This window comes from Crocuta crocuta, unplaced genomic scaffold (assembly GCF_008692635.1).
Source record: "Crocuta crocuta isolate KB4526 unplaced genomic scaffold, BGI_CrCroc_1.0 scaffold126, whole genome shotgun sequence".
NCBI lineage: Eukaryota > Metazoa > Chordata > Mammalia > Carnivora > Hyaenidae > Crocuta > Crocuta crocuta.
Window position 1 is genome coordinate 2342036 of NW_027531000.1, and position 19532 is coordinate 2361567.

Genomic DNA, 19532 nt, shown 5'->3' on the forward strand with positions numbered 1-19532 from the left:
TCAGTGAGGACACAAATATTTATTGAATACCTTCAGTGTTACTTAGGATTGTGTTAGGAAGCAAGTAACAGATGCCCAGTTGGAGTAGCTTGAATAACACGAACTGCTTTGTCTTGTATGACAAGAAATCCAGAGGTGTTGGTTGGTGGTATTGGTTCACTGATGACCTAAGTGCCAGCAGCAGTCTCCTGCTCTGATAGCTACTGAAGTTACAACTGTCATGATCAGTGTTCAAGACAGCAAGCAGGAGGATTGAGGACAAACCAGCAGAGAGTTTGTGGAGCTAGAGTCCAGGATGACCTCAGTGCCACATCTGATGGTCAGTAGGCCAGTTAATCCAGGAAGGCCTCAGATGGAATGGAATAGTCTACCTTTCATCATGGTCAGCAGGGAGTTCCAAAGAACAGCAAACCCAAACATAAGCACTTTCAACCTCTTCCTATGCCGTGGTGGCTAATTTCTAATTGGCCAAGCAAATCAAATGACCAAAGCCAGATAGAAGGGCTGAAGAAACAAACTATTTTTTCTTTTAAGTTTTTATTCAAATTCCAGTTAACATATAGTGTTGTATTCATTTCCAGTGTCCAATATAGTGATTCCACACTTCCCTACAATACCTGGTGCTCATCACAAGTGCACTCCTTAATCCCCATCACCTATTTCACCCCCCTCCCCCGCCAGGCTCCACTTCTTGATGGGAAGAGAGGCAACATCACATAGCAAGGGACTGGGCACAGAGAGAGAGTAAGGTTCTGTGGCCATTTCTATGATCAGGAGAGAGGGTATTAGTATCACCTGACATCATGGGATGATAAATACAAAAATTAAAAGTGAATTGGCATTACTAAGTCACTAGCACAACCCACGCAGCCAACTCCACCTTTTTCACAGATGCTTAGCCTTCAGATTGAACTTTGGGTTTACAATGTATCCTGCTCCCAGTTTAGCTAAATGTATAGCTTTTTAAGTCAGAAGAGGAGAAGATATGTGGCTCAAGGCAGTAAAACTATAATCCTGAACTTTTTGCAAATGGCTACGTCTGAAATATTGTTGTATCTACATTACTGGCTTCCTTTGATTTTCTAGCTTTCCTAACTCTGTCATTAACATGAAATTAATAAGTTGCAAAGTGTTGGTACACTTGAGTGGTTCAGTCCATTACGTGTCAAACTCAGTTTTGTCTCAGGTCATGATCTTATGACCTGTGGGTTTGGCCCGGTGCCATGCTCTACCCTGGCAGTGTAGAGCGTGCTTGTAATTCTCGCTCACTGGCCCACCCTTACTCATGTTCTCTCTCTCTCCCTCTTGCTTTCTTTAAATAAACAAATACCTATTTTTTTAATTGCAAAATGCCAGAGCACCTGGGTGGCTCAGTTGGTTAAGCGACTGACTTCAGGTCACAGTCTCACAGTTCATTTCGAGCCCTGCATTGAGCTCTGTGCTGACAGCTCAGAGCCTGGAGGCTGCTTCACATTCTGAGTCTCCCTTTCTGTCTCTGCTCCTCCCCTGCTCAACACTCTGTCTCTGTCTCTCTCTCTCAAAAATAAATAAATATTAAAATTTTTTTCCCAAACTTGTGAAGTGCCAATATGGTGAGTTTTCTTTTCCCATGTATATTAGCAGTTTCTTATTTTTATTATTATGAAAAATCTCATAAATTGTGAGATCATGACCAGAGCAGAAATTGGTCCCTTAACTGACAGAGCCACCCAGGTGTCCCTGTTAGCAGTTTCTAAAAGCTTATTCTGATTGTTTAAAAAATGTCTCATTTTTTTTTTACCAAGTATAATTGACATACAATATCCTATTAGATTCAGGTGTACATTATAGTGATTCAATATTTTCATACATTATAAAATGATCCCCATAATTAAGTCTAGTTATCATCTGTTACCATACAAAGTTGTGACAATATTATTGGCTATATTTCCTACGCTGTACATTACCTAACTTATTTATTCTGCAATTGAAAGCTTGTACCACTTAATTCCCTTTATGCATTTCACCACCCTCCATCTCCTCCCTGCTCTGATAAACCAGCAGTGTGTTTCCTATATCTAGGAGTCTGTTTCTGTCTTGTGTTGTTGGTTGGTTTATTTTGTCTTTTAGATTTTAGATATAAGTGAAATCATACAGTATTTGTCTTTCTCTATCTGACTTATTTCCCTTAGCATAGTAACCTCTATGTCCATCCATGTAATTGTCAATGGCAAGATTTCATTCTTTATTATGACTAATACTCCATAATATATATACCACATCTTCATTATTCATTTATCGATCACTGGACATTTAAGTTGTTTTTATATCTTTGCTATTATAAACAGTGCTGCCATGGCATAGGGGTGCATATATTTCCTCAAATCAATGTTTTCTTTCTTTTCTTTTTTGTTGTTTTTTGTTTGTTTCTCTTTTTTTGTTTGTTTGTTTTTGTGGGATTTTTTGTTTTGCTTTTGTTTTTGGATAAACACCCAAAAGTAGAATTGCTGAATTATATGTAGTTCTAATTTTTAATTTTTTGATGAATCACCATACTGTTTTTCACAATGGCTGTACCAATTTACATTCCCACCAACAGTGCACTGGGGTACTTTCTCTCTACATCCCCACCAGCACTTGTTATTTCTTAGCTTTTGAGACTGGCCATTCTTACTTGTGTGAGGTGATGTCTCATTGTGGTTTTCATTTGTGTTTCCCTGATTAATGACGTTGAGCATCTTTCATGAGCGTGGCTGTCTGTAGTCTTCTTTGGAAAAATGTCTATTCAAGCCTTCTGCTCATTTTTCAATTGGGTTATTTGTGGGGGGAGTAAATATTAAGTTATATAAGTTCTTTGTGTATTTTGGGTACTAAGTCCTTATTGGATGTATAATTTGCAAATATCTCCTCCCATTCAGTACATTACCTTTTTGTTTTGCTGATGGTTTTCTTTGTCATAAAGAAGGTTTTTTTAGTTCAATATAATACCATTTCTTTATTTTAGCTTTCAATTGCCCTTGCCTAAGGCAACTGGTCCAAGAAAACTATTGCTCAGAATCGTATCAAAGCACTTACTGCCTATTGTCTTCCAGGATTTTTATGATTTTAAGTCTTAATTTCAAGGCTTTAAACCCTTTGGAATTATATTTTAATGTTTATTATTTTTGAAAGAGAGAGAGAGAGGGGGAGACACAAAATCCGAAGCAGGTCCGAAGGTCTGAGCTGTCAGCACAGAACCCAATGCAGGGCTTTAACCCACCAACTATGACCTGAGCAGAAGTTGGATGCTTAACCAACTGAGCCACTCAGGGGCCCCCCTTTTTGAATTATTTTATGTATGGTATAAGATAGTGGTCCAGTTTCATTCTTTTTCATGTACATGTCCAGCTTTCTCAACACCTTTTCCCATTGTATATTCTGGCATCCTTTATCATAGATTAAGTGACCATATATTTGTGAGTTTATATATGGGTTCTCTATTCTCTTCTATTGACCTCTGTATCTGCTTACATGCTGTACCATACTGTTCTGATTACTCTAGCTTTGTAGTATAATTTGAAGGGAGTGTGATACCTCAGGTTTTGTTCTTCTTACTCAAGATGACTTTGGCTATTCTGGGCCTTCTTTGGTTCCATACACATTTTAGGATTCTTTGTTCTAGTTCTATGAAAAATGCTATTGGTTTTTTAACGGAGATAGCATTAAATCTGTAGAACACTTTGGTTAGTATGGACCTTTTAACAACATTAATTCTTCCCATCCATGACCATGGTATAACTCTCCATTTATTTGTGTTCTTTTGAATTTTTTTCATCGGTGTCACAATTTTCAGAAAACAGGTCTCATACCTCTTTGGTTACATGTATTCCAAGATATTTTGCTCTTTTGATGCAATTATAAATAGGATTTTCTTCTTAATTTTCTTTCTGATAACTCTTTATTAGTGTATGGACATATAACTGATATATGTTTGTCAATTTTGTATCTTGTGACTTTACTGAATTTCTTTATTAGTACTAATAGATTTTTGATGGAGTCTGGGGTTTTCCCATCTGCAAATAGTGACAGTTTTGCTTCTTCCTTTCCAATTTGGTAACTATTTTTAAAGTTTATTTATTTTGGGGGCACCTGGGTGGCTTAGTCGGTTAAGCGACCGACTTTCGCTTAGGTCATGATCTCACGGTTCGTGGGTTCGAGCCCCGCGTCGGGCTCTGTGCTGACTGCCAGCTCAGAGCCTGGAGCCTGTTTCATTCTGTGACTCTGTCTCTCTCTGACCCTCCCCTGCTCACGCTGTCTCTCTCTCTCTCTCTCCTAAAAATAAATAAAACATTAAAAAAAAAATTTTTTTAAATAAAGTTTATTTATTTTTGAGAGAGAGAGAACACGTGCATAAGTGGTAGAGGGGCAAAGAGAGGGAAAGAGAATCCCAAACAGGCTCTGTTAATAGCACTGTTAGCTATTAGCATGGAGACTAACGTAAGGTTCAGTCTCAAGAACCCTGAGATCATAATCTGAGCCAAAATCAAAAGTCAAATGCTTAACCAACTGAGCCACCCAGGTACCCTCCCCCAATTTGGGGACTTCTGTGTCTTTTACTGGCCTAGTTTCTCTGTCTAGGACTTCCAGTACTATGTTGAATCCAAGTGACTAGGGTGGGCACCCTTGTCCTGTTCCCAAACTTAACGAAAAAGATTTTGGCTTTTCACAATTGACTACGAAGTTCGCTGCAAGTTTCTCATGTTTGGTCTTTGCTATGTTGAGGTGCATTCCTTCGATACTCACTTTGTTGAGAGTTTTCACCATAAATGGACATTGAATTTCGTTAAATACTTTTTCTGCATCTGTTGAGATGATTAAATGATTGCTACCCTTGATTTTGTTAATATAGTGTATCATGTTGATGAGCCTTATTTGCATCCCTGAAATAAATCCCACTTGGTCATGTTGTATGATCCTCTTCATTTATTATTAAATGTGGTTTGCTACTATTTTGTTGAGGAATTTTGCATCTATTGCATATTGACCTATGATTTTCTTTTCTGTCTGTTTCTTTGTCTGGTTGTGATATCCAGCTAATACTAGCTTCATAAAAAGAGTTTGGAAGTGTTCTTTCCTCTTTAATTTTTTGGGGGATAATTTGAGAAGAATCAGTACTGACTCTTCTGCAAATGTTTAGTAGAATTCACCTGTGAACCATCTGGTCCTGGACATTTGTTCTGGGGGAGTTTTAAAATTATTGATTCAGTTTCATTACTTATAATCTGTCTATTCAAATATCTGTTTCTTCATCATTCAGTTTTGGCTTGTTGTGTGTTTCTAGAAACGTACCTTTTTTGAGGTTTTCCAAGGTGTTGGCTTATAATTTTTCATAGTAATGTCCTGTAATCCTTTGTATTTATGTTGTCAGTTGTAACTTCTCCTCATTTCTGATTTTATTCATTTAGGCCTTCTCTCTTTTCCTGATGAGTCAGATTGAGATTTACTAAATTTGTTAATGTTTTCAGAACCAGTTTTTAGTTCCATTTATCTCCTCTATTGCTTTTTAGTCTCTATTTTTTTTTTAATTTCTACTCTGATATTTATTATTTCCTTCCTTATCCTTTGAGTTTTGTTTGTTTGTTCTTTTTCTAGTTCCTATATGTGTAAAGTTAGATTGTTTATTTGAGATTTCTTTTATTCTTGACACAGACCTATATTGCTTTGAACTTCCCTCTCAGAACTTTCCCCTTTTTGCTGTATCCCACACAGTTTGGAAAGCTGTGGTTCCATTTTTATTTGTTTCAGGGTATTTTTTGTATTTCCTCTTTGATTTCTTCAGTAATAAATTGTTGTTTAGTAGCATGTTGCTTCATCTCCACGTGATTATGTTTTTCCCATTGTTCTTCTTACAGTTGATTTCTAGTTTCATACTGTCATGATCAGAAAAGACACTGGTGGGGTGCCTGGTTGGCTCAGTCAGTTAAGCGTCTGACTCCAGCTCATGATCTCATGGTTCATGGGTTCAAGCCCCACATCAGGCTCTTTGCTGACAGCTCAGAGTCTGGAGCCTGCTTCACATTCTATGTTTTTCTCTCTCTCTGCCCCTCCCCTGCTCATGCTCTGTCTCTCTTGCTCTCTCAAAAATAAATAAACTTAAAAAAAAAAAACAAACAGAAAAGGCACTGGATATTATTGTAATTTTTTGAGTTTGAGACTTGCTTTTGTAATCCAATATGATCTGTAGAATGTTTCATGTGCACTTGACAAGAATGTACTCTGTAGTTTGGGATAGTACGTTCTATACATATCTATTAAGTCTATCAGGTCTAACATGTTATTTAAGACTAGTGTTCCCTTATTTGTGTTCTGTCTGGATAATCTATCCAATCATGTGAGTGGGTTGTTAAAGTCCCTACTATTATTGTATTACTATCGACTTATCATCTTATGTTGTATTTGCTTTATATATTTAGGTGCTCCTGTGTTGGTTACATAAATATTTACAAATGTTACCTCTTTTTCACGAATTGACCCCTTTATCATTTTGTAATGCCCTTCTTTGTCTTTTGTTACAGTCTTTCTTTTAAAGTCTATTTTCCTGATGTCAGTATTGCTACGCAAGCTTTCTTTTTGTTTTCATTTGTATGAGATATACTTTTCCATCCTTCCACGATCAGTCTGTGTGTGTCTTTAGATCTGAAGTCTCTTGTAGGCAGCATATAGATGCGCCATGTGTGTTTTTTTTTTTAATTCATTCAGTCACCATACGTTTTTTGATTGGAGCATTTAGTCCATTTATTTTTAAAGTAATTATTAAGTGTATACTTATGGTTATTTTACTAATATTGTTTTCTGGTTTTCTTTCATATGTTTTCTTATTTTTAGTTAATTGTCTTTTCTGCTTAAAGAATACCCTTTTACATGTAAGGCTGGTTTAGTGGTGATGAACTCCTTTACTTTTTACTTGTCTGGGAGACTCTTTGTCTCTCCTTTAATTTTGAATGATAACTTTGCCAGGTAGTATATTCTTGGTTGTAAGTCTTTCCCTTTCAGTGCTTTAAATATACCATGCTGGTCCCTTCTGGCCAGCAAAATTTCTGCTGAAAATTCAGCTGATAGTCTTATGGGGTTTCCATTATATGTGACTTTTGTTTTTCTCTTGCTGTCTTTAAGATTCTTTCTTTATCTTTAAATTTTGTCATTTTTATTATAGTGTATCTTGATGTGGGTCTGCCTAGGTTTTCTTGTATGAGACTCTGTACTTTCTGGACCTGAATGTCCATTTCCTTCAACAAGTTAGAGAAATTTCAGCCATTATTTCTTAAAATAAGGTTTCTGCCCCTTTCGTTTTTTCTTTTCATCTGAGACCCCTATATCGTGGTTGTGAATACCTTTGATGTTGTCTCAGAGGTCCCATAAATGAACTTCATTTTTCAAAACTCTTTTTTTTCTTTTTGCTGTTCTGATTGGATGATTTTTTTCTTACTTGTCTTTCTTACTGTTGATCGATACTTCTATGTCATCTAATCCACTGATTCTCTCATATTTTTTAACTCTTTATTGAAGTTCTCATTATGTTCCCTATTATTTGGTGAGTTCAGTGAGCATCTTTATGACCATTACTTTGAATTCTCTATCAGTTGTAAATTACTTACTTCTGTTTCATTATGGTTTTCTACTGGAGTTTTATCTTGTTCTTTCATTTGAAATATACTTCTCTGTCTCCTCATTTTGTTTGACTTTTGTTTCTAGGAGTTAGGTGGAACAACTACCGCTCTCTGTCTTGAAGGAGTAGCCTCATGTAGGAACCTCCCCTACATAGACTTCATGTACTGGCAGCTTTGACTTTCTGGAGCTGGAGGAGGTGTGGGCCAGGGAAGTCCCAAGGACCACCGTAGTGGGCAACTGAACCTGTTGTGGGTGTGGAAAAAGATCCTGGTGCAGGATATAGCAGAGACACTTTGGTGGGACATTTGGAGACAGAACAGGTGAGGGCCAAGGGATTCCCAGGGCTTTCCACACCAGTGCCACTTTGGTGGAATGGCTGGAGCTGGGATGAGCTGAGGACTTGGGGCTCTCTGCTTTGCCTTAGAAGGCTGGCTAGGGTGCCAAGACCCATGCTATCAAGGAAGAGGGGAAATGTAAAAAGTGGAGTTTGCCAGTGTCCCCCTCCCCAGAGAGAGTTCTAACAGTTCCCCACCTTTTGGCAATCTAAGGTTAATAAATTGATTTCCTTCACTTACAGCTTAGTTGCCCTTTAAACTACCTTTTCTTCACTGTGTCCCAGAGCAGGCAAGTCAGTGCACTGGCTTCTCAGGGATATCCTTTCCTAGCTTAGGTCACCACACTGGGAGTGGGATTCCTATCATGACCATGTCTCTTTCTGTCCTACCCTTCTCTTTGTGGTGCCTCTATTGTTTGCATGCAGAAGCTGTTCAGTCAGCCCTCAGTTCCTTGTCAGGAGGAACTGCTCTATATGTAGGTATGGATTTGGTGTGCCCATGGAAGGAGGTGAGTTCAGGGTCTTCCTCTGCTGCCATCTTGGACACAGCTTCTAAGTGTTTGGTATTACTGAAAGTAAATATTTAGAAATAAGGACCTTATAACATTTCTTCTTTTCTCTTCTGCTTTAAAACTCATATGTGACAGTTCCGGTATGCTTTTATGTAACATAGACTGCCTATATTAAGTGGTGCTAAGCATAGACAGTCTCTAAATATTTTCTGATAAGGAAAGTTAAATTCTTCCAAACAATTCAGGCAAATCCACAAAAATAACCATGCTAGTTGTGTGGTATTCTGTAGAGGAAAATAAAACATTGATTCTTATTTTCCAGTTCAAAAGGGGTTGGAGAATGAATGCATATGCGAAAGAGGTTTGGGGCAGTTCTTGTAAATTACGAAAGTAATCAGTTATCAAATTATTTTGCCATTTCAAACACATACACAAGAATCAAATTAGATCCAAGAATGTTCTATGATCAAAGTTTACATATTTCATCCTCACATGAAAGTTAGGCTATGTTTTCTGAAGTTAAATTAATTGTAATACACCTGGAGGTATCAAAGTCTCCCACAGAGACTGCATGAGCATAGTCGCATTACAGTATATTGTTCTCTTATTTTATCATACATCTATGAGACAGGCATATAAAGCAATGAGAGTCACAGGCTGTTCATCCAGGACTCACCCCTCCCAAGATTTCCATGTTCTCAGTTGTAATTTATTCAACCACCCATGACATCCTAATAAAATAAGAGAAACAGTGTGTCTTATTCAGTTCCCCAGGATTTGGCTTCTAAGGCAATAGGTGAGTTCAGGGTTAGAGACACCTCTCTCCTACTTGCTATCAATTTTTATAGATCTGAAGAGGCCTAAGAGGTTGTATGTGCCCTGTTCTTTTTCCCTTGTCTAAAGTCTCCATCAGTGCCAAGAGCATCTCACTGGGAGTTTGAACTTTCCTTTAATCTAATCCATTTAGAAAATGACTCACAATTTATTGAATAAAGTAGAGAAAATTGATACCTTTTCATTAGGCTGACAAAGTCTTTTTCACTTTGGCATCTGAAATGTGTTTTCTATTTAAATTTTATTTATATCAATCTTCTCTAGTGGAAGCAAGATTAAAATGAAAGACCTCACAATCAGTGTACAACTTTCCCATTACTGCCAGGATTGCAAGCCCTAGTTTTGCAAAGGAACTTGATGCCAAGAATTTTCTGGGAATAGTTCAATATTTGGGATTCATGGCAAAGTGGAACCAACGAAACGTGATATGTTAATATATCAATAACAGTAAGAAGTGATTACTTTACAGATAAAAAGACGAAAATGTACTTAACTGACATTATTTTATTATGGTAAATCTGTAGCAATTTTAGCAAAAAACTAATAACAACTTCATGAAGTACTTTTCCAAATAGGGAAAATACTTGTATACAAATATATTCCTCCAGTGAATATCCATTTCTATTGTAAGAACAAAGAGCTATTACTCAAAAGATATATGCATGTGCATGTGGCTTAAAAGTTGCATGTATATCTTTTTAAATTGATTTTCACTTTGATTTAAAATACAGAGACATTTTGGAATTCTTCTCCGCATCCATATCCAGGTAGCACTGCCCCCATTCTGTTGCCATGAAAGTAAACAGATCAAATAGCAATGGTGACCACAGGGAAGCCACATTTCAAAGGGACAAACATAAATGCCTATTTTATTCTGAAATAGCAAGGCTCTCCATGGTGAGTTTGCTAAGCCTAAGGTGTACATGTGGAGTAAGTACGTCCCATTTTTCAGGGACTTCCAAGAAATATCAATTTACACCAAGGAATGCAAATTTTTTTGTTGTTCTTATTTTTGTATCGGCTTAGCGCCTTCACTGTTTGACCTCATTATTCTCTCCTCACCTGTTATAGGCCTCTTGGTTAGACTTCTTTGAAGACAAATTATTGACAAAGAAGTTAAAGCTTTACTGTCATTGTTGATGTTCTGCTATTTTAGGTCTACTCTATAAATAGTCCACATGGAACATGAAGACTGACAGTAGGCTGGGTTCACTGGCTCGCTAAGAACATGTTTCTATACCCCTTAAAGACAATCAAAAGCCATGCTTCACTAAAATCATTAAGAATTCTAATTGGTTTGATAAATCTGTGCAGAGAAATGGGTACTTAGGCGAGAAATAGTGTTAGTACAGTTTCTCCAAAGAACAGCTTGACGATTTATGCATCACAAATGCTGAACATCTTTTTTCTTTTTTTTAACCTCTGGACTCAGAAACTCTACTTCTTGGAATTTGCCCTGGGCAAATAAATAAATATATTTGCAAAGATATATGTGCACGGGTGTTAATATGTCGTAGCCACTCGAGCCGAGATCGGTGAACAGAATACAGGAACACAGATTGGTGTTACACACTTCTTTATTCAGTGCTGGACATGCTTGGGAAGCACCCAAATCAAGCAGCCCCGAATAGCAGTAGGGGAGGGCTTATATTCTTGAGCTTATCAGACTTGAGTATGTTCCCAAGCATCTGTGTGACTAGGACCTATTTCTTTAAGATACAAATATCACCTATGTGGCAAGTACACTATAGAGACAGACGGCATAGTTATTGTGCTAACCTCTAGCTTCCTGCCTAACTTTTTGGTGCAGTTCTTGAGAAACTTATCTTGCAAGGATGAGGCTAGCTTGCTGTGCACACAGTGCTTTAATCTTCTAGTTCTTTATGTCCTGGCCAAAGGTTATAAACAGGGAAGGGGCTATAACAAATATAAGCATCTTTACTAATAGCAAACAACCAACCAACCAACAATAAAAGACAAATTTCTAACACTGAGGGATGGGTTAAATAAGATGCAGCCCTACTAGGGGATATTATGTGGGCCTTAAAATAATGCATTTCATTTTTATAGACAGAAAAATATTTATGATCCTGTGATTAGGTGTTGAAGAAGGGTGGCAGGCAGTATATGTGGAATCATCTTACTTTTATAAAAAAAATGATACTAGTTGGTATATACATTTATTCAACCAATTAATAAATACATATTGATGACCTGCTCTGTGACAAATATCCAGGTAAAGTAAACATGTCACGTGAATTCAGGATGTAGCACATGCTATGAGGAAAATCAAATCAGGCTATAAGGGGAAAGTGTCAGGGTCAAGAGTGTGTGGATTATTTTAGGTTAAGTTACCAAAAGAGGCCACTCTAAAACAAACAAAACAACAAAACAAAACAAAACACAATTGAATTGTGGCTTGGTTCATGACAATGCCCTGGACAGAGGGTGAGCCAAATCAGAAAAGAGATTACAGATTTGCAAAAGAGGTAGAGGGGCAGAGAGATTGATACAGAGGGAGAGTGGGGGTGAGGCTGGTAGAAAAATAACATGGTTGGAGAGAGACTAAGAGCAAAGTAACATGGGTCTTTGAAGGGCATAGTAAGCAGTGTAGAATTTATTCCATGTGCTGGAAGCCATTGGAGCATTTTAAGCAGAGGAATGATAAGAAATTATTTGCATTTTGAAAGATCAATGCTGTGTCAAGAATAATCAGAGAGACATTTGGAAAAACATACCGATATGTAGCAGTCTACTTCTGCCTAATGTGATTATGTTTATTTTCCTTTTGCTAATTATCTGTATGCTTTGAATTTAAGAAAAGAATATATATTACTTATAAAATTAGGGAGGAAAGGGGTGCCTGGGTGGCTCAGTCGGTTGAGCGTCAGACTTCCGCTCAAGTCATGATCTCTTGGTTTGTGACTTCAAGCCCCACATCCACCTCACTACTATCAGCATGGAGCCCACTTTGGATCCTCTATTCCTCTCTCTCTGCCCCTGCTGCTCATGCTCTCTTGCAAAAGTCAATAAAAACATTAAAAAAAAAATAGGGAAGAAAGACAAAGATTTCTAAGGTGGGCAAAATAAGAACATCATAATGTGTGTGTCTTAACAGAATTACACATCACTCTTTACCATAAACCTCAGAGCTGCTCTTAAATATTTTAAACATAGAATGTTAAATTTGAGAACACAGGAATGTTCAGTAGAAAATTTATGTAATAACCATGATTCTTTGTGTTCCTTCTTAAACATATATTTAAAATTAGGTATTCACACAAATGAAAAAACATAGCTGAATTTAATTTTCAAATAAAACCACTGATTTAGTGAAAGCCAGACCAGCATCCAGTGCTTGATTTATAAGTGAACACAAGGATAGAGTTGTCATGTATTGAAGGTGCAGGACAAGCCAGGGACTCCAGTCTTGGCATCTAGCCCACAAAGAAGAATACAAGTATTGGCAAGAATTAGGAGCACTCCCTTGAGTTGACAAGAAGTCTCTGAATATTCCTTGTCACCAGAGCAGATAGCTTTTTTTCAAAGCAGTAGGAAATTCTGATAGGACAGCTTGGAATAGCCCATGACAAGTAAAAGATGTCTTTACATTTGGTGTTTTATCTTAAAATTCCCATAAAGTTTAACTCCTACCTCATAACATGCATAATTAGGTGCTTTAGTATGGAAATAAGTTTGTTGATGACTTAGTTATTAAATTACTTCATCAATGAAGACCTTTATTTATTCTTTTTTATTTGAGTGTAGCTGACACACAATGTTACATTAGTTTCAGGTGTTCAACATAGTGATTCATCTTCTCTATACCTTATGCTATGTTCATCACAAGTGTAGCTGCCATCTGTCACCATACAGCAGCTATTACATTACTACTGACTATATTCCCTTTGCTGTGCCCTTTATTGCCATACGTTCATTCCGTAACTGGAAACCTGTGTCTTCCACTCCCCTTCACCCATTTTGCCCATCCCCCACCTCCCTTTCATATGGCTGCCATTGGTTTCTTTTCTGTATTTATAGGTCTTATTCTGCCTTTTTGTTGTTGTTTGTTTGTTTGGCTTTTTAGATGCCACATTATGAGTGAAATTATATGGTATTTGTCTTTCTTAGTCTGACTTACTTCCCTTAGCATAATACTCTCTAGGTCCATCCACGATGTTGCAAATATTAAGATCTTACTCCTTTTATGGCGGTATAATACTGAATGCAAGAAGATATTGGAAATGATATGTCTGATGAGGGGTTAATATCCCAAATATATTAAAAAACTTAACACTAAAAAACCAAACAGTCTAATTTAGAAGTGGCAGAGGACTCGAATAGACATTTTCCCAAAAAAGGCATATGGAAGGCAAATAGACACATGAAAAGATACACAACATCATTCATCATCAGGGAAATGCAAATCAAAACCACAGTGAGATATCACCTCACCCCTGTCAGAATGGTTTAAAAAACAATAAGAAATAGCAAGTGTTGGCAAGGGTGTGGAGAAGAAGGAATCATCACGCACTGTTGATGGGAATGTAAATTGATACAGCTACTGTGGAAGAGAGGATGGAGGTTCCCCCAAAATAGAAATACCATCCAATCCAGTAATTCCACCACTGGACATTTACCCAAAGAAAATGAAAACACTAATTTGAAAGGATATATGCACCCCTATGTTTAAGGAGGATTTTTCTTACTATCGTCACCCTGACAATCCAAATTAGATCCACTCATTAGTTTCCCTAGTACTTTTTTTTAATAATTTGTCACTCTGTATTATCACACCATTACATGTAGTGTATATCTCCCACAATAGACTGTAACCCACTTTAGGGTATGATAGGAGCTGTGTCTATATTATGTCTACTTACTTATTCACAGCAGTCAATGAAGAGCTTTGGAATGAATAAAAGATGATTTTTGTCTTCAAATACCTTCAAGGAAGATAAAATTGCCCCAGTTTGAAAAGCACTGGAATAGAATTTATAGAAGGAAAGCAATGCTAATCAATCTCATCATTAATTTCATGTATGCCTCTGAAATATATTGTAGATCCTACTAATAAATACAGTCTAATTAGCAAAACTTGAATATAAGCATCCACAATTTATAGAAGCTTCCATGAAAGACCAGGCATTAACTCTCTATGAATGTAATTGGATGGATGCATAGCATACATAGCTTGATAGAGGACACATGGATAAATAACAATAATAACCACTATATGTTGTATATGAAGTTTATTATATATTACACTAAGATCCTGATCTCATCTAAAATTTACTATAACCAGTTGTGATTTTGTTTCACTGTTTTTATAAGTCAAGAACCTGAGACTTGACCTAAGAGACTCTCCAAAGCCATACTGCCAGTAAGTGGTGGAGTTAGTCAGGATTCACACACCGGTCCTTCTGTCACATACCCAAGAGCTTCGAGCCTTAACCACTACATGATGCCTCTTCCCTGGATCCTATCCTTAAATGTGGACTCACAGGAAAGAGGGAGTTGCGAATGACTGCCAGCAATAGTATTCAGTGCCTTTAACTTTCTGTTTACTTTGATAAAGACAATAACACAGAGGGAGCCACTGCGGGCCTTTTGAAGAAGAGCATTGTAACAGCTGTTCTAACAACCTGTGCCAAAAGGAAGGGAGGAGGGCTGTCCCAGCCTTCTAATGGAGTTCCAACCATTGCCTAAATTGCATGACAGGTTGCACAAAAATGAGCCTGGAAATTTGTCTTGATTGATGTACTTATAACCTACTTCTGGGAACATGAATGCAATCATATGTTCAACCATTTAATTTATGCTCAAACTCTCATAAGTCATAGAAGCAAGCTGGGTGTTTGGCATAATATCGAAGAACAATGGTTTACTGTCTCACTTTGTGAAGAACTGTGTTACTGTTTTGGAGCGATTTTATTCTTTAGAGTCATAGAAATGTTGAAGCCAATGATAATAATAGCTAATGAACACTTATTGAATGCCAGATACTCTGCTAAGTGCTTTGAATGCATTTTCTCATGGAATCCTCACAATCCTTTGATAGAAGCATGTCTTTTTTTTTCTTTTTCTCTGTTTCTTTTTTTTTATTCAGTCATTCATAAATTGCAAACCTGCCTTGAGTTACTCTGTGCCATTCAAAGATGAATGCAGTATGATCCCTGCCCTGAGGAAGCACCCTGCCTGCTAAATAGGTGGGCACATGAGCTAATAATTCAGGTGCGGGGTGGCTAGGGTTACGGTTAATGTAGTTGAGTTATTGCCATATGGTTTCCTCAGTTGTTCGTAACATCACTTTCAGCTCTGCCCTTCTTCACCATTCTGGAGTAGGCATCCAAAATCAAGACCTGTCCCTTCTGTTTGAATGCACCTGTGTGTGCTGATGTGGCATTTCAGGTACTTCCTTCTTACTTCTTCCATTTTGTGCATCACTGCGAAGTCCATCTTCCCCTAATCACCCGCTAATCATGTCTTCCCTTTGCTCACAGAATCTAGAATATTCAGTGACTTACCATTCCTTGTTGGGAGAGAGGCAGGGAGGAGAGGAGAGGAAGCCTGAGCTTCATGCTTTCAAGAACTTCCACAACCTTATTAAAATTTTCTCTTCCCACTCCCCAGTGCGGGCCTATTCTTCTTGCACACTAGTGTACTTCTGGCCAGAGGAGCACTAGGCTCATTTATACCTCCTTACCGTAATACAGGCCTACATGCCCATAGTGCCCATATGGAGATAAACCTTGAGCTATGTCATAAGCTCTCAGGGCAGGAACTATGTCATGTTCATTATTTTATCCATGTCACTAAGCCAGGTAGTGCTTTGACTACAGAAAATGCCCAAAGAACATTTACTAAACTGAGACTCAGATGTTGTTTATTGAAATGCTAAAAAGGGACTTCAGGTCTTTAATAAAATAATGTATATTTGCTGTATGTATTAAGTCCATTGCTTATCAGTACCTTGTTCTCTTTATATGGTAAAATGCCTCACAGTAAACAACCATAACAGCAGCAAAAAGACTTCTGCTCTATTTAAGACTTCCCACTGAAAATTGGATTGATTCTCCTTTTACAGTCTCTCTTTTATGCTCTGCAGCAACATGACGTAGTGTTAGGATGAAATCAAAACTCATGATTAATGAGTAGCTTTAGTAATTTTAAGACTCTTAAGGAAAGATGAACATTCTTGAAAAAGCTGAAGATCGAATATTTTCCTGAACATGATACAGTAATAGAGCAAATTCCAAACCTCAGGTTTAAAAGGAAACTTTAAGAGCCTCTTTCCTAATCATCATAGATAAGAGGGAGTTGGTTTTTGCAGCTGATATTTAATTAACTCCATTCTTCTAGGGGATAAAAAGTCCTCATAGAAGTTATACGTCGACCCACAAATTTCTTGTGGCTTCAAAAATTGTTCACTACTAAGACTTTCTGTTAAAATGCCATAAAGTAATAAAATCAAGCAATATGGAGCTCAGTCTAGGAAGAAATAAATATGATATAAACTGGCTCTTACCCAACTTATTTTTTATGCTAACTTAATTTTATAAGAAAACACATGTTTTGTATTTTCCTCAAGTGTTTGTGTTGATATGAAATTTACTTTCAATAATAATACATTAGAGAGGATACATTCATTCAGCCATCACTAAATGTTTTTTAAGAGTTCTGTGAATCCTGAACACAAAACTACAATAAGTTAGCACTATTATGATGAAAAACATGGATTTTGTCACTAAGCAGTCCTGCATTTAGTGTTAATTCCTACACTTCCTACCTGTGTAAACTTGGCCAACTTCCTTAACCTTTCTGAGCTTCATTTTTTTTCACCCATACAATCGGTTCATAGTAATACCCATCTTTAGGACTGCTATGAAGATTAAGATAATACATTAAAAGTACCTAACAGAAACCCAGAAGAGGCAATTGAGAATGTTCGTTATCGTTATTATTATTGTACTGACCATTGTAATTCAAGATATTTAGAATTATTTGCACCTGCATTTTTCTTATTATAGATATCTCCGTAAGAAAAATTATAAAACCAGTTAAGTTGTATTAATATTAGCTCACTGCATTAAATCTAATCAATCGCTCCCCCTTTCAATAATCTGAAGGTTTTAGGTGACTTCCAGTATGGGAGGAGAGGGCGCAATTTATAAATCCTCTCTGTGAATTTGTTTAAAGATAGTGCAGGAAATACAAGTATATGAAAAAATTAGGAAAAAAGACTATAGTTTTTATAGTCTTTACAGTTTGGCCTAGAACACTAAGTGATAGATATTAAGATGACCATGTAATGCATAAATCAAAAGCAAAATTACTCTAATAGCATCTTTAGAAAAGCAACAGTGGAAGAATGAATTGGATGCTAGTAAGCCAGCTAATAGATGAATCTAGATGACGGCAAAGCACCAAACTCTATTAAGAAAAGGCAAGTGTAATAGGAATTTTTAGAGAATTACAGGCCAATCTGGGACATTTTTATTCTTAGAAAGCTTTTCCTTTTTCCTTTTGAGTCAGTGGACCTTTACTACCTTGAATTAAAGGTGATCTGTGGGTTTTGAGATGCATTCTTTTTCCTATTGTCTACATTTTCATTTAGAAGACATTAATGCTTAAGAGAAAGAAACTGCTTTGTTGGCTTACAACAAAGTAGGTCAGCTCTGAGAGAGCAGAGAGCAACCTCAAGAAGAAGGAACAGCATCCTATAGAAGGAAGTAGAGATGCTAAAGGGGACCTCGCCGACAGTTGTTCATTATTTGTGTGCCTCTGAAAAAAAAAAGTCACAAACGCTAAATGGAAGACCGTCTGGAAAGGCAATTTCCCCCTCAGAGCTAAGATCAGAGGGTTTCCATTCTTGTTGGTGTTGACTTAGGGCAGCAATAGTGAAATATTAGGTGGGATTTCAGGGGACAAGTGTGGCAAATGTCACCAGCCTGTTGCTGACTGCTAGCTGAAGGGAAACTTCCAATTCTACGCTCTCAATAAACACTGCCAAACCCTGACTTTTATCTTATGTTACTGGAAGCTTTGCCATTTACTTTTGTTTCCTTTCAACACTTCATGTGTTTTTCTTACTGCCAAAGCACATGCTTCTCTCATTTGATATTGTCACCTATCAATGCACATAAATACTGTCACCTATAAATGCACATAAGTCTCTTTTACCTGTGACTGGAATCTTCCCCTATTCTACATGCTCATACAGAACCCTACTATTGAAAAGAAAAACACTCTTAACTCTCATAATCATTTTGTACCCAGTGGAGAATTTGTGTCATCTGTTACTACCCCATATTTTACCAAAATACCACGTTGTCTTGCATACGGATAGACTACTTAGAAATTTTACTTCCTATATTACATGCTGTGTTCAAAATTACCCTTGAAAAATTCCCTAAATTGACCAGATAATAGAGTAGACACGATTTTGCATATAAGATCAAATTTTGCACTCCATACACTGGATTCCAAAGGAAGGAAAGTCTGAAGTAAGAGTAGTGTAAAAAGAAGAAAGCTTGAATAAAGGCAGATGTCTGGATGTTTAAACCATTCTGTTGTTTTTAAATTAGCGATCTAATCCCAAATGGGGAATTATATTGTACTCCTGCTTCCCTGAGGGATTTACTTCTTTCCATTTTAATACGAATCCTCTGTGATGTTAACAGATGTCATCAGGCCTCTTTGCCCTTGTGAGATGGAAACATCATGGCGGGGACTCCCCTCAGGGATGTAGAACTAGGGTTCTAGTCCAGTGTGAAAACAGCCAATCAGAAAGCACCATACAAGAAACACTGACAGACATTTTCAAAATTTTGAATGGCAGAAATAATTCTTCACTCATTAAGGCATTAAGGAAGATAGGGAGCTCCTTGACTTATGCAGGGTGCATCCAGTCACTATTTTATAAAATCTTATTATCAAAACAAAAACAAGACTGTGCTATAAATACATCCATTAAATTCATTGCCAGCTTCCTGTTGTGGTCATCTTTGATATTGCCTTGAAAAGTAGAGCTTTTTTTATCAGAGGCTCAACTTTTGAAAGTTCGACCCACATCGTATCAAACATCAAAAGGAAACACAGCTGACATCAATATACCTTTGATTGTAAACAAATACTTTTATTTATTATTACTCTTGGTTTTTATTTTGCAGCTTTTCTTTTATGATTGTAGTCATTTCTTTTTTTTTTTTTTTTTTTTTCATTGT

At 37.0% G+C, this 19532-nt stretch overlaps 1 protein-coding gene across 2 annotated transcripts in view; it reads left to right on the plus strand.

Annotated features, from left to right (window-relative positions):
• The window catches only part of TAFA1 (TAFA chemokine like family member 1), a 505381-nt gene that overhangs the window by 478288 nt on the left and 7561 nt on the right, over positions 1 to 19532 (plus strand). The gene's annotated exons all lie outside the window — the stretch shown is intronic.